At 44.5% G+C, this 14,844-nt stretch overlaps 1 long non-coding RNA gene across 1 annotated transcript in view; it reads left to right on the plus strand.

Moving 5' to 3' along the window:
* Nucleotides 1-14,732, plus strand: part of LOC133359104 (uncharacterized) — a 50,343-nt gene extending 35,611 nt beyond the window's left edge. The window contains exon 2 of the long non-coding RNA XR_009757151.1: nucleotides 14,552-14,732. This is a non-coding gene — a long non-coding RNA (uncharacterized LOC133359104). The remainder of the gene's footprint in view (nucleotides 1-14,551) is intronic.
* The last annotated feature ends 112 nt before the right edge of the window (nucleotides 14,733-14,844 follow it).

Below are 14,844 nucleotides of genomic sequence, written 5' to 3' on the forward strand. Positions count from 1 at the left end.
ACACCAAACTGTAACCCTTTACAAGGAATCATGTCTGCATTAACCACAATGCTTATTGCCAGAAAAAAGGGCAAAACCTAGTATCATATTTTGATACTGGCAAAGGAGGTCCCATGATCTAGAAACTATTTTTTATCTTACCAAGTAATACCCACTGATATGATGGTGTTTATGGGTATGAGTAAGTACTCTTGCAGCTGCGTATTGAACATACTGCACACGTTGAATGACAGATAAACGAACATCAAATAACAAATTATATCAATAATCCAGCCTGGAAGTTACAAATGTATGAATTATGGTTTCTGCAGCTGTATTGGAGAGACATTTGCGGATACGAGAAATCTGAAGATGAAAGTAAGTGGTCTTGCACATATAGGAAATGTGAGAAGAAATTGAGAGTTTAGAGTCAATAATGAAACATGGATTCCGTGCCTGTTAATTAATATGAAGATCAGAGTCAAGCAGGTGGATAGTTGATTGCTGATGTTGGGACTTAATTGATTTGTTTTCCCAAGATAACTTCAGTTTTAGAGTTATTTAGTTGAAAAACATTTGCTGTGAGCCAGTTAGACACTGCAGTAAGACAAGAAGACAGGGTGGAAAGTGAATTTAAATCTAGTTGATTGAAACTAATATAAATCTGTGTATCACCCGCATAGAAATGGTGTTTTATACCAAAGCTTGAAAGTTAAATGAATTTGCCAATGTGGAAGACTATTTCAGGTGAATTTGAAGAGGACCCAGAATAAACCCTTGGGGAACACCACAAAGCAGAAGCTTGTGAGAGGATATGACATGTATAGAAATATAATACACACGATGAGAGTGCCTTCACATTCATGTCGGCTGGTTCGATGCCTTTCTAACCAGCCGGCATGAATGTGAAGGCACTCAAAGAGAATAGAATGATTAATAGTCTCAAATGCAGAGGATAAATCCAGGAGAACCAAGGAAGAAAGAGATCCAGAATCAGGAGAAAAGAAAATATAATTTGAGAGCAGTTTTGGTTGAGTGATGTGTTTCTTCCAAAAACCAGATTGAACTTGGTCGAAGAGGTTATGTTGAAAAAAAACGGTTAATTAGGTGATCGTATATGACACGTTCGATAACATTCAATAAGAATGGAAGATTTTAAATAGGGTGGTAGTTTGCAGCCATATCAGGATTAAGTGATGAAGTTGGAGAACTGCAGTGATAGAAACTACCTTGAGTGCAGATGGAAATACCAGGGGGCAGAGAGATTATTTGATAATTTTCGTTATAAATGAAATGAAAACATCTGAACATGGAACAATTAATGAAGAAGGCAAAGGGTCAAGACTAACGTTTTTTTATATATAATGTTAACGATACTCTTTGGTCCTTTCGGTAAAGTCACGTAGTTAAAAATAAACAAAAAATATTAACGATGTCATTTTCGGAAACTAACGGGGGTAGATCCAAGCAGGGAGGGATATATGACGGTGGGATAGAATACTACAAAAATGGGACTGTGATTATCTAATGTCTTCCACATGTTGATGAAAGAAACGCATTTCTCACATTGAGCCACAAATAGAGTTGGAGTAAAGTACTGTTTTCCAATGATGAAGTGAACAAATGATTTTGTATATATTTTTGTTTTCATTGATCAGTTTTGATAAGCAAGTGGTGATATGATTGAAGGTGATTGTTCCAATCTGCAAATGAACTTCAAAACCCGTTTTTCTCCATTTTCTCTATAAGCAACGTCCAGCTGTGTTGTCACCATGTAAGTGAGTTGAGTACCGAGCAGCTTCATATGAGAAAGTTCGTTACCTACCTCTGTAATTATTTTATTATAACGATCAACAGATGGTGCATCAGGAATAAGAAAACAGGTATCTTTATCAAAAATAAGTGAAGAGTGGAGAGAAGGGGACAGATTTTGATAAAATCAATAAGAAAAGTTGGTTAAATTAGGAGGAATACTTGGAAGATAAAGGGCACAGTCAATACGGTCGTGGAAACTTTAAATAACAAGGAAGATTGAGCGGAACGTAATTTCAAAGTTCTTTGAAATAACCAGCACGAATATGTTGCTGTTGTAACTTGTAATAGACGTAATTAATTTAGTCAGATCAAGGGTATCCAAAACGGACAAAAATGTGGATACATGAGGATCTAGAGGGTTGTCAACATGGACAATTATATCACATGCTGAGCCCTGAAGCATAATCTGATCAATTCTTATTACAGTTGATCATAGATTATCCAGCATGTGAGTATCTGGCTTCCAACATTATCCTTAATTTCTGGACTGATCCGGCAAAACTGCTACTACTAAGTCCGGCGATTGGCATCACGTGCGTGACAAAACAGTAGCTATGCTTGATTTCAATGTCAAATATGATATACAGCACATTATACACTGTGTAGTGAGTCCAACTGAGTCGCAGGCGTTCTCTTTAGGAGCAACACGTTTATTAATACCAACACAACATACTTCCAGGGTGGTGACCACCCAAATAACTCCGCGAACACATTAACACTTAAGTGCTACGCTATCTCGGTCCGGACCACGAGCTGGGTCCCGGACCACGTGTTGGAGACTCTTCAGGACTTGACGTGGATCTTCCAGTACTGCAGCACGAAGAACCCCGATCCCCTCCAGGGACCCGCCTTATATCTTCCCGGGCTGGGACCGGCTCTGTCTCTGGCCCCACCCACCTTCGAGACCTCTCTTACACCCTGTGACCACCCTTTAGCTCCCTCCACCTGGGGGCCCCCTCCTGTAACCTCCGGTCACGTGTCCACGGTGTCAGCCCAAGGGCCATCACCCAAAGTAACATTGGCTAGCTGACACCCTCTCACTCCCTGTAGTGCAGGCATGTCCAAAGTCCGGCCCGCGGGCCAATCACGGCCCGCGGTCAGATTTCATACGGCCCGCAGCTTCGGTCTTATACATCTTAAAACTTTACAGATGTAATTCCTCCTTTGCCCACACGGTGGCAGCACCATTCTAATTCTATCTGGCTCTGCATCCGTGCCGCAAACCCTTCTCGAGTCATTTCTGCCATGGCGACTGCAAAAAAAGAAATGCGGTCATTCGCTAAGAAAACGTTGAACTTATTCGGCTCCACATATTTGTGTGAGCAAACATTCTCAGTCATGAACTTAAACAAGAACCGATTGAGGTCAAGGATGAGTGACTCCCACTTGTGTGGCATTTTACGCATCTCAACCACTGCCCTCAAGCTAGACCTGGTCTCTTTACTGAAATCTAGATCTCAGTATCACCCTTCTCATTAGTGTCAGCAAGTTATCTGTTCCTTGATCAATCTGAAATTGAGTGTTTTGAACGGTAACATCTTTCGCTATTAACAGTGAAAAGCCTAAAGCACACTAATGCACTTGGACTTATGGCACTTGTTTTATTCAACTCTTGAATATGATTTGGTTATAACTGTTGATGTTATGTACCTGTAGATGTGACACAAACTATTGCTTTCTGAAAGATCTTGTAAAAGGCAAGGGCAAAATTCACTTGTTTTAAAGTTTAATGATAACAGACCACTTTGCATTACTTATAACTCCTGTTTAAAATGTTCATGAGGCAAAGATATTTAACTCATGGAAATTCAAGGTATTCTATACAATTTGTTCAATGTTATCTGACTGAATGCAAGGCAGAATTGTGTTTTTAGAGTTGTTCACGTCTGCCTGAGTAGCTTATATTTGGTTACATTGTCATTTGAAAAATAAAGGTAATTGTGACAATGAAAACTGTTTTATAACAGTGTGTATTTTCACGTAACTTTTGTGGTAAAAAAAATGTCAAAAGGAACTATTGGCCCCCGGGCATCTTCACTTTATCAAATGTGGCCCTCTTTACAAAAGGTTTGGACACCCCTGCTGTAGTGGGAGCCTACACCGCACGCTGCGCGTGGTGCCCTTACGCTAACAGCGCTCCACCAAGCCTCCACTAGGGCTGGTACTACACCCCCCATCTGGGGTGTACGCAATGACGATGCATCGCATGCCGTGCTCTTGCAGGTCCGGCACCATACAGTGACGTTCCCAGTCACTTAAGCAATAAAAAAAATACTACACGTATATACGTTTTCATGACTAATAACTACAGGAATAAAAACATAAAATATACAGGACGATCCGACGAAAAGTGCGTTGTGCAATTCGGCGTTCGCACGAGAACGGGTCTAAAGGTTGCATCATCAGTCCGGCCATCGTCAGACACATCGAGTTGTTGACACAAGAGCATGGTACGTACATCGCCCCATGCAGAGTCTTTGAGATTGGAGTGGTAAGTACAGAACAGTAAATACAGTAACTTTTAACAGTAGGATATTTATTTTTGTATATTTGTATGTTTTTTATGCTAATTTACTATAGTATCTATATATATATAAAATCGCAAATCTGTCTGTCTATCTGTCTGTCTGTGTGTGTGTCTGTGTATCGGACCATACGCAGTTTCATTGGACGAAATGTCAGGGATTTGCGAGACACGATTGTTTCGGCGGTTGCCCCTGGCAACGGGTAGCGACGCATTCGCTGCGGGGTGGACGCCATTTTTAATTCCCATTAAAAATAGGCGCACGCATTAACACGCGACTCTGAGGTAAATTCATCAAAGTTTCACGTCCTCTTCACTCCCCCCCCCCCACCACAATGTGTGCAATTACTATTATAGGGTCGGTATATTATAAAATTATAGCGATTAGACAGTATTATTGTAGCGCGGGGGGGGGGGGGGGAACGGCACCCGTACCCAGCCTCAGCCGGGTGGGCAATTTAGGCGAGGCCGGAGGCTCTGCACGGTACTAGGCCTCGACACCCACCACGCGACTCTGAGGTAAATTCATTAAAGTTTCACCTCCTCTTCACTCCCCCGCCACCCCAATGTGTGCAATTACTATTATAGGGTCGGTAGATAATTAAATTATAGCGATTAGACAGTATTATTGTAGCGCGGGGGGGGGGGGGGGTAACGGCCCCGGTACCCAGCCTCAGCCGGGTGGGCAATTTAGGCGAGGCCGGAGGCTCTGCACGGGACTAGGCCTCGACACCCCACTACACTATAGGTCGTACATATTACTGCACAGTGGCCGAGGAGATCGTGGCTGGGGGGGGGGGGGGGCAGGGGTAGCAGCCCATCTGTGTATATATGTAAGGTTATTAAGAAATATATCTTTCACCCGAGCAATGCCGGGTACTTATGCTAGTAAACATTTAAAACACTAACAAAATATATACACACCACCTAAACCATGTTATACAAGAATGTGCAAAATAGTGATTATCTAGTTTGTGAAAATCCGGCACCCCCTTCCCCTATCCCGAAACCACCAGATATAATCGATGCTCTTACTGTAAAAGTTAGTCTCGGGTGGGCAGTAAACAATGGGCAGCTTCAGTTTAGAAAAGGATGGTGATTGAAGAGGAAGGTGTTCAATAGTGGAGTAGCTGGAACATTTTATCTTAACGAATTTAAAGTTCGATTTTGCAATGATTACAACACCACCATCCCGACCTGAAGACCGAGCACATTCAAAGAAGTGGCAACCTGGAGGGACAGTCAAGAAAAGGAGAAACATCTGATAACGAATGCACGTTTCAGTGCATAAATCTTTTACAGTTGAGGTGTCATGCACGCATTCAGAAAGACCAATCAACAGATATTGCAGAGCCATTTAAAGTTTTTTACTGGGCAACGTATTTGTCAAAGGTCCCTCGTTTTTCAAAAGCTTGCTGGAAACAGTTATCTATGTTTTCTTGATCAACGATGATCCACGAGGGGAAATTAAACATTCCTATTTTTCTAACCAGTCTTTCCGCATAACCCAAATACTTCTGTTTTCGCATTAAGTGTTTGGGTGTCAACATGTTATAGAGCCAAGACAATGACGATGATGATTGTGATGGCGATGTTGGCTCCATTGAAAAAATACTTGTAGTCTCCCTGGGATCTCAGCTGGTTGAAAAATACTGGAAATTAATAGATGAATTATTCGAGTGCTCAGTTCATATTCTTGTAGTATGATCAAGAGTCCCATTAGGAGAGAATGTTGACGTAGTTGAGGACTTTGCGTCCTCGGGCAGTGACGTCCAAAATGCAGGGGTCTGTGAGAAGCAAGTAAAGAAGGGTATTGCTAGAGCAGGGCAGGGTTGTGATGGGCTACAGAAACATTTGTGGAAGCAAAGAGATATAGGGCTGAGTAAAAAGAACAGGGTATTTGAGACAGGAGTGCTCCCTGTGTTACTTTATGGCTTGGAGATCTGGACTCTAACTAAGCAGCTTGAAATGTTTTGTTGTTGAGCCCAGCTGTGTGAGACAGATCCTGGGAATTGCATGGCAGGATGGGATCAGCAATGCAGAATCAATGAACATTGGAGGAAAGTGTTTCGTGTTGGGTGGGACGTGTGCAGGACGGAGGAGGGCCAATTACTGCGACAGGCATTGGAGTGGTCTCCACGAGTCTGGCAACCAAGGGGAAGACCTAAGAGCGGACGGCGGGAGACCATGAGGGTGGATATTGGAAGTCACGTATCTACTGTGCAGCAGCTGTATATTCTGGCAGAGGGTAGAAGGCGTTGGCGAGGTGTGGTGGCGTTAACGGCTTTGGCCAAGGTGACATCCCAATTTCGAGTTCACACTTGAAAGGAGGTTTGTGCGAAGTTAATGGTAAACTCAACCCATACATCGTCTCTCCAGGATCGCTTATAATGAGTCAGGGCCTACAACTTTGGGACAAGTCAAATATTGGGTCAAGCGAGACTGATCCCGTCCAAACAATTTGGAATTTCCACAAATGGCTCACGACCACCAACAAAGATGAGCACTTTAACACGTAGGCTGCTCTATATAAGAACGGGAGACACAGCAGAGCCTCACCATTCTGGCGAATTGCCCGATGATGCTGGATGCAATTACCAGCGAAACGTCGTACTCAAATTGTAAATTGTTGTGGTTTCACGCTTCAACACACCGGTGGGCTAAAGCAGTGAACTATTTGTCTTTTGTCAACGTGACACTTTTTTACTGATTGGCCGTGTCGGGTGGTGGAGGGTTACGACACATTTATAAATAACGCGATCTAAACCCAAAAACGTTGATTATGAAAAGATGAGGACTTTGACTTCCATCATGACTTCCAACATTATATGATGAGCATTAAAAAATGAAAGCGATGCCTACTTCTGATTGTCACGTGTATGATCGCTAAAAATAGGCCACTTAATTTTTTCTCATGCTTTGCTGCCTCTGTGCAGATATTAAAACTTGAGACTGTAGTGTGTGGCATCACACAAACACGTAATTGCTTTGAGACTTTGAACCTACAGTAGTTAAGTGTAGCAATGTAACGATAAAACCACTGTTAGTGGCTTTCCAATTAAAAGTAGTAGAAATCACTGACCTTATTTGAATCAAAGGGGTGTAGTGGTAGCATAGTGGTTAGTGAATTCTGCTATGAATCCGCCCAGTGGGGTTTGATTCCTCGCCATGGTTAACAACAGCAGCAGGTGATGTGTGAAACGAACCTGGGCACTTGCATTCACAGATCACACCGTGCAGCGTGGTGAAGTATTGCCATACAACCACAATGACCAACGGTTACGACCTTCCGTTTCACCTCACCTGTCGGATTATTACCTCTACATTCTGCCTCCGTTTCCTACCTTTCTGCCCTCCCACCTCTTATCGTAACATAATGTATATAGCGCCTTAACTAAGGCACTTTCCAGACAATTAAGAATGGTACTAATGCATGTCATGGTGGACATGAGGTGAATAAAATAGATGGGAGGAAGCGACGGGCAAATCTGAGATGCATGAATTCTGTGAAAGCGAAACTGATGACAGTAAATGATGATGGATTGAATAAATGGGGAATGAGTGATAGCCAAATAATGAGTATATGAAGAGCAAACAGTAACGGTGGTGTTCTTTGGGTCTTTTGGTAACGACACGTAGAACCAAACATTTTTACAAAAAACCGACGACGTTTCGATCGCAACACAAGCAATCATCATCAGAAGACAAAAGAGGGGGAAATCTGCTGAGGCAGGCTGTTTTAAAGGTTTGAAATTGGTGTAGCCAAGGGTCATGAATGAAGTGGGCAGGGCTAGTGATTTTAAAGAGAGAAATTTGCATGTAAATGTAAGATCGGAGAGCTACCTCCACGACGAGGGCGCGGAGGTGGCCATTGTATTGTGAGAGATTAGCATGTCAATGTAAGATTGCAGAGCCACCGCCACCTCGAGGACATGAGCGGTGGTGGCTGTGTTAGTGTGAGACATTTAGACCAGGGCTAGGCCGGTCCTGAACAATATCCGTTTAGCATTAGGAGAGGTGACAGCAACAGATGGCAGTGTAAAGGCGATCGGTATTACCTTAGTGTCGCGGCATCTCTTCAGAAATTTGAGTGACTCAATCAGATGAGCCTTCTCGTCTCGAAGTTTGTTAAAAGATCTAATAGTTGTGTAAAAACTCTCCCGGTAGAGGCAGTTAAATCTTGACTTTAAGCTTTCGTGATTGCAGGAATTCATATTCTTTGGGTCTTTCAGTAAATATTAAGTAGAACATTTTCCACAAAAAAACTATGACGTTTCGATCACAATACAAGCAATCATCATCAGAAGACAAAGAGAGGGAAAGCTGCTGAGGCAGGCTGTTTTAAAGGTTTGAAATTGGTGTAGCCAAGGGTCTTAAATGAAGTGGGCGGGGCTAGTGATTTTAAAGTGAGAAATTTGCATGTAAATGTAAGATCGGAGAGCTACCTCCACGACGAGGGCGCGGAGGTGGTCATTGTATTGTGAGAGATTAGCATGTAAGATTGCAGAGCCACCGCCACCTCGAGGACATGTGCTGTGGTAGCTGTATTAGTGTGAGACATTTAGACCAGGGCTAGGCCGGTCCTGAACAATATCCGTTTAGCATTAGGAGAGGTGACAGCAACAGATGGCAGTGTAAAGGCGATCGGTATTACCTTAGTGTCGCGACATCTCTTCAGAAATTTGAGCGACTCGATCAGATGAGCCTTCTTGTCTCGAAGTTTGTTGAAAGATATAATAGTTGTGTGGAAACCCTCCTCGTAGAGGCAGTTAAATCTTGACTTAAAAGCTTTCGTGACTGCAGGAATTCATATTCTTTGGGTCTTTCGGTAAAGTTAAGTAGAACAAATTTCTTTTTACAAAAAACTACGACGTTTCGATCACAACACAAGCAATCGTATCAGGAGCAAAAAGAGGGGGAAAGCTGCTGAGGCAGGCTGTTTTAAAGGTTTGAAATGGGTGTAGCCCAAGAGTCATAAATAAAGTGGGCGGGGCTAGTGATGTTAAAGTGAGAAATTTGCATAATTATTTTTATAAAACTACGACTTTACAATCTTCATTTGAAGCTTTCGTGACTGCAGGAATCCATACTCTTTGGTTCTTTCGGTAAAGTCACGTCGGTAGAAATAAAATAAAATACATCATGATGTTTCGAACGCAACACAAGTGTAATAAAAGGACTCGAACACTTCTTTCTGTCTTCGTGTCTTTATTCAGGTTCACGTCTTTACCCACACGGCACTCTGTTATAACTCCTGTATTTGTAGCCCCCGGCTATTCACTCTCCCCTCTGACTCTCTGCTTCATCTACTGTAACCTCCTCCCTGCAGACTCGCTGCTACCCCTATGCAGACTCCCGCTGCTACCCCTATGTGCAGACCCTCTGGCTGTCACTGTATGCAGACCCGCTGCCCACCCTCTCTGTGCAGCCCCGCTGCTGACTGCAGCCTCCTCGCTGCTTCGGGTCGGTCACCGCTGGCCAACGGTGCCGATCCTCGCTCCCCCCGTGTTCGTGGCGATCTCGCCACACCCCGCTTCGCCCTTCGTGGCCTTCCTCTGTTCCTGGTTCCCCGTCACTCCCCTTGCTCTTCCGGTTCCCCTCCTTCTATACTCAACCCCTCTGCCCCCCACGTGACCTAACTCCTCCCCCCCTGACGGCACCTCAGAAGGGCCGTTTACAACCGCATTACACAAGCGTTCGTCTTGAAGGTGAAAATCGCGATAGCTGCCATGTCTGCTGCGAGTAGCACGATGTCTGCTCCTTTGTGAAGAGAAGCTGTTACCATCAAAAGTTTATATAAGTTTTGAGAACAAAGGTAGCCAAAGTAGTGTTAATGGGGTATTATAGTATAAAGGTAATAAATAGCGTGGCATGTTAAAGGAAATGGACTTAGCATAAGAAAGGCTCGGTGGAGAGAGAAAGAGAATATGTATTTTAATGAGAGAAGCATGTAACAGTTAATGAAAATTTTTGCAAGTTAATGTCAATCTATGTGTAACAAAGAATAGCATGTTAAAGTTAATGAGACAAGCATGTCAAAGTCAATGAGCGAAGTTAATGAGAATATCATGTTAAAGTCAATGAGAGATGAGCCAGTCGATGCAGTCATGCTGGTGGTTGCTTGTCCATGTGTGACAAAAGCAGCCGTGTTCGCGATCCGAAAGATGGCCGTGCTAATGCGTCAGGCTGCAGAGCATGCTCCTGCTGCGGAGTTCGCTGTTGCCGAGCTCGATGCTACGGAGCTTGCTGCTGCGGAGTTTCGCTGTTGCGGAGCTTGCTGCTGCGGAGCTCACTGCAGCGATGCTGGCTGCTGCGGAGCTGGCTGCTGCACTGCGAGAGGAAGACTAATCAGACCAGGTTGCAGAGCTGGTCGCTGCGCTGGTTAATCACGTCCTTCCAATGTTTGTATATCTGGATAGCTTCATGTACAAATCTTTGAAGGTAACCCGAAGGTTTGCAGAGTACCTTGGTCTCGTAAAAAACAATATAGTGCGAGCCCACAGCATTATAACAATGGTCAGCTACGGCAGAGGTATTGGTTCTGCCGTGTTTCAGATCTGCCTTGTGGTCGCGAACCCGGTCTGAGACATGTCGTTTAGTTTCCCCAATGTAACTGCTACCTCAGGTACAACTCAGTTTGTAGACCCCAGGAATGACATCCTTCACAGATGGGATCAGATCATGGATTTTGTGTACTGTATTGAATCAGACCTGGATCTTGTGTTTGTTTATGATTTTGGCAATATTTTTGGTGACACCTGCTATGTACGGTAAGGTGATGGTTTTGATTGGATCCTCAGAAGGTTTTCTCTTCATGGTTGGGGATACAGCTTTTCGAATTGTGCGGTCCGAGTATCCATTCATCTTGAGGGCTCGGTGTACGTGCTCCAGTTCATTGGCTAGGTGGAGCTGGTCGGAGATGCAGCAGGCCCTATGGTGTAGTTACTGTAGTGTTTTTTTTTAGGGAATTCTTCTGGGCCGGGTGGTGGTGGGAATCAGGCTTCAGATAGGAATCAGTGTGGGTAGCTTTCCTGTAGACAGGCCTCTTCTCAATCAAAACATCCAGAAATGGTAGCTTACCATCCTTCTCCACTGTGGTTGAGAAATTGGTTCAGTGCTGGTTGGCCATGTGGCCAAATGACGAAAGTGTCATCTACACATGTCTTCCACAAGGAAGGACGTAGGGTGGATGTCAGGATGGCATCTGTTTCAAATTTCTCCATGAACACATTAACTACCACTGGTGATAGGGGGGGACCCATGGGAATACCTTCATTTTGTTTGCAGAATGTACCATTCCAGGTGAAGTTAGTGTTGGTAAGGCAGGGCCTCACTAAACTTGGTACATCAGGATTCTGTCCCTGTTGGACCAGGTCTCAATGATTGCTATGGTGTCAGGTACAGGAACCTTGGTGAACAGAGAGACTACGTAAAAACTGACAAGCAAATCAACATCCAGATGATCTATTTCATCTGGATGATGGATGGCGTTCAAGAGACGTTTTCTTACCAACACCGAATTAGGGGGGTGGACGGAGGTGCTGAGAGCGCTTCCCGCCGCATTCGACGACGATGCTTTGGCGGCTAAGGGGCAAAAACTTTCATTGGGGAGAGGAGGCCGCGTTTCGGGCCATTCGTGAAGGGCTGGTGAATGCTCCTCCCCTGCGTTATCCCGATTTTTCATTACCATTTGTCTTTGATACGGATGCTAGTAATACCAGCATTGGAGCCGTGTTGTCGCAAGTTGTTAACGGTGTATAGCACGTGGTCGTGTATGGCAGTAAGGTACTGTCTCTGACCGAGCAGAGGTACTACGTTACGCGCCGTGAGTTGCTGGCCATTGTGGTTTTTGTGCAGCAATATCGCCGCTATTTGCATGGGAGGCACTTCGAGGTGCGGTCCAATCATGCAGCGCTCCAAAATGTGCTACGTGTGGACCAGCCTTCTGGTCAATTCTCATGCTGACTTGAGATCTTGCAGGATTTTTCATTCTGTGTAAGGTATCGTAAAGGCTCTCGCCATACGTACGCCGATGCCTTGTCGCAGCTGACTCTCCCCCCCCCCTTCTCGTTGCATCTGCCGGAACTGCGATGAGTGGGTCAGCCGACGTTTTGGCTGCCCGTGATATGGTCATTTGATTGGACACACAAGATGCGTCCCTATTTAGGCTGCGGCGGCGAGTCAGGGAGGATGCTGGGGATACGGATCGGCATGGCGTTTCCTCGGTTGTCCTACGGGACAGGCTGCTTATGCATTGGGACGGGGGATTACGTCGTTATGCCATTGTCTTTCCCACCGCCCTGCGTGGCGAGGTTGTGCAGGCTGTGCATAGACGCCTGTTGCACCTGGGCATGCAAAAGACAATTGCCACGCTGACATAATTTTCATTGGCCGGCCATGGCAATGGATGTCGAGAATCTGCTAAAAGGTTGTGTGCAGTGTGCGCGACGGAAGCCGCCAGCGAAACCTTGCTGCCCTCCGCTGCAATCCATCAGGTGTCGCGCATAAACGAGCTGGTTGCTTTGGATATTCCCGGCCTGTTTCCCACTTCTGCTCGGGGGAACAGGTGGGCGTCAAGTATTTTTCATGCTGGCCTATGGCCTGGCCGCTCTCAAATCAGTCAACTGTTGCCGTTACCGAGGCGTTCCTGAATGGTTATGTTCTGGACAAGGGTGCTCCCGAGCGCCTCTTGACCGATAAAGGCACACATTTTTCCCCCAAATTGTTGCGTGAAGTCTGTGTCAACCAGCCAGGCGAAAACTGCCAAAATGTTATGAGTTTAACGAAATCTCATTTGAGTTAACAAAAATCCGCCGTATAGCCTCAACATACTGTAGGGACAAATACTGTTGGCAAGAACCGATGAAGGCCAGCAACACACACAAGATGGGTGGCCAGCACCACTCCCGGCCACCTTTGTCTCCCAAGTGGCGATGTTTACACAGCACACCTGGTACTCATTTGAAGCCGAGTCAACCTAGGGGAGGCCTACAACCAGGTTATATACTGTATTCACCACTGGTGTTTGCCGTAAGCGGGACTGGAACTCGGGTGGCCGGGGTCGTAGCGCAGTGTACTTACTGCTGTGCCACCACACACACACACTTTAGATACTTTTTGTACGCGCTTTGAAATACAACACTTAATTATTCAGCAATCTTAAGCCTTTATTTTTCACTTCAGAGAAATTTAAACACCAAATATTTTCCACACTTGGTATATAAGGATGTTTACACCACCGCACGTGTTTATATTCAAATAGGCAGAAAACCAAACTGGTGTTGAAAACAAACCACTATATTTAAATCAAATCACATCAGTCGAGTGAGTGACAATTCCAAAACCCCAATTTTGCTAACAGCAAGGTCCTCTTTTGTGCACTAGATTTTTTACGAAACGGAGACACATTATGAGGCTGCTGAATGTAGCCATTTCAGAAGAATACAACGAAGAAACACCACTCACCTTGTTAGGAGCAGAGTTTAATTCATCACTCGACATTGTCCGGAACATTGCTAGGCTGGCATGGAGTAGCGATTATTGTTGAAAAGCACTACCACTAGAGAACAGACCACGTGATAATCCTCCATTATTGTTCCCTATATTCCGATAAACCTATCAGCCGTTTTATTCAAATTCTGAGGACACATTTAGGCAAAATCCCAGTAAACGTGCCAACGTTGTTTCAACGTTGGTACATAGTTGGAACCGTTAGCCTAACGTTTGCCAAACGTTCCATGTTTTACTGGGGTGGATGTGACGAGCCAACATAATCCCCGATGGTAACGTTCCTTGAATGTTCCGGCTGAAAGCTTGCGCACCTATTATGTTGACGTCCACTGTTATTCTGGAATGTTGTCTTCACCCGACCCCCCAGTAAACATGTAACGTTGAGCCAACGTTGGTCCAAAGGTTTTAATAACGTGCCAACGTTGGCTCAACGTTGCACGTTTATTGAGCTGCTATTTAAAAAAAAACCCAGCTCAGAAGTAATTTATATCAGCCGGGCCCCGCCTCGGCATTAGGAGGCTAAAGTCTATCCACAGGCACAGTCACGCCTTCCGCTGGAGTGAATGTGAATCGCAGTCTGACATGGAACCAGCGTCACGATTTGGTTGAAGAATCGTAAGATACAATCAGCGATGTCTCGCGCACTGGCTCTTCTTTCATATGTACTGTGAAAAAGGGGCATAATCCGAAACGTTACCTACTATAGCCTTTTTTCTTTTTAAGGTGACAATATTACTGACGAATGTGTTGAGTTTTTTGTTCAATGGTGAACAGCTAGCTTCCGTTATCCTGTGCAACTTTGCCGACGGCTCCTTAAACCTATGAATGAACAATTATATTTAAGATAAACTCCAAGAGTAAAAACTCATATGATCAAAATTAACCCCAGCGATTATTAAAGAGAGATAGCACACCATTGCAATAAGGTGCACCAAGCAGCACTACTAGTATCTTTGCATACAATAACTATTGATTTCAGATTTTAATTATGTATTGGAGACATCTCAGTTAAGATC

The sequence above is a fragment of the Lethenteron reissneri genome, chromosome 64 (genome assembly GCF_015708825.2).
Source record: "Lethenteron reissneri isolate LAM-NWPU_2019-01 chromosome 64, ASM1570882v1, whole genome shotgun sequence".
Taxonomy (NCBI): domain Eukaryota; kingdom Metazoa; phylum Chordata; class Hyperoartia; order Petromyzontiformes; family Petromyzontidae; genus Lethenteron; species Lethenteron reissneri.